General features: G+C 39.0%; 1 non-coding gene across 1 annotated transcript; it reads left to right on the forward strand.

Annotated features, from left to right (window-relative positions):
• Nucleotides 1-968: 968 nt before the first annotated feature.
• LOC139895279 (small nucleolar RNA R71) lies at nt 969-1,075 on the forward strand. The gene has a single exon (XR_011775738.1). It is a non-coding gene; the product is annotated as a small nucleolar RNA R71 (small nucleolar RNA).
• Nucleotides 1,076-1,552: the final 477 nt, after the last annotated feature.

Below are 1,552 nucleotides of genomic sequence, written 5' to 3' on the forward strand. Positions count from 1 at the left end.
CTTTTCTTGGAAACGGGATGGGTGGTTTGTATGGTGCCACCACTGGCTTTACATACTCGGGTGGTGGTGGTGTTGTAACTTCTTCATTGCTACTCATATCTAAAACCTCCCCATCTTTCGGAGCTGGTTTTTCAGAATTTGTTGAAACCATGTTAACATTCTCATTCCGAGGATTTACTTCAGTATTACTCGGTAGCTTTCCTTGTTTCCTTTCACTCATCAATCTAACAAGAGTACCTACTTGTTTTTCTAGATTCAAAATAGAAGCTTGTTGAGTTCTAAATGACTGATCAAACCTCTCATTCGTTTGAGTTTGAGTTTCAATAAATTGTGTTTGAGATTCAACTAGCTTAAATACCACTTCTTCCAGATTTGACTTTTTCTCTTCGGTTTGTTGTGGTGGTTTATACAAGCTAGGTCTTTGTTGATTGAAAGTGTTATTTTGAGTTGGTTGGTTATTCGGACCTTGTTGGTTATACCAGTTATTTTCGGGTCCTTTTGGATTGTAAAGAATGTTTTGATTTCGATTGAAGTTTAGCTTTGGCGGTTGATAATTATTCTGATAACTATTTTCCATCCTTTGGTTCATGTAGACAACATTCTCCCGTTGTTCCATCGTTTGTTCAATGTGACAGTCTTTCATTAAGTGTGGTCCACCGCATTGCTCACAACTGATTCGTATTGCGTGAATATCTTTATTCATCTTTTCCATTCGTCTTTCGAAAGCATCTATTTTTGCGGAAACGGAATCAAAGTCATGGCTAGAATCGGCTCTAGCCGCTTTAGATGAACGAAAAATATCTTTTTCTTGATGCCACTCATGAGAGTGGGAGGCTGTGTTATCAATAATTTTGTAAGCTTCAGTTGCGGTTTTCTTCATAATGGAACCACCAGCTGTTATGTCGATGTCTTTTCTTGTAGCAACGTTGACACCTTGGTAGAATATTTGTACTATTTGATAAGTGTCTAAACCGTGTTGAGGACATCCTCTCAACATCCTTCCGAATCTTGTCCACGCCTCATATAATGTTTCATTTGGCTTTTGTGTGAACGTAACAATTTCTCCTTGAAGTCTCACGGCTTTAGATGCCGGAAAGAATCTTTGAAGAAATTTTTCAACTAAGACATCCCATGTGTCAATCGCCCCTTCAGGTAACGATTCTAACCAATCTTTGGCTTCTCCCTTTAAATTCCAGGGAAACAACATGAGATAGATCTGCTCATCTTCCACTTCTCGGATTTTGAATAGTGTACAAATTCTTTTAAACGTACGAAGGTGTTCGTTAGGATCTTCATTCGGTGCACCACTGAATTGGCATTGGTTAGTTACCATGTGTAGAATTTGTCCTTTGATTTCATAATCTGGCGCATTAACTTCTGGCTTAATAATGGCGTGACCTTGGCCCGTGCGTTTAGCTCTCATTCGATCTTCCATACTTAGAGGTTCCGTTACTTCCATAATTGAATTCGTTGAATCGGTATCACTAGATGATTCTGATTTAATGGTTCGTTCCTCAACAATCTCTGTTTGAATGATTGGTGGCTCCGGAGG

The sequence above is a fragment of the Rutidosis leptorrhynchoides genome, chromosome 2 (genome assembly GCF_046630445.1).
Source record: "Rutidosis leptorrhynchoides isolate AG116_Rl617_1_P2 chromosome 2, CSIRO_AGI_Rlap_v1, whole genome shotgun sequence".
Taxonomy (NCBI): Eukaryota; Viridiplantae; Streptophyta; class Magnoliopsida; order Asterales; family Asteraceae; genus Rutidosis; species Rutidosis leptorrhynchoides.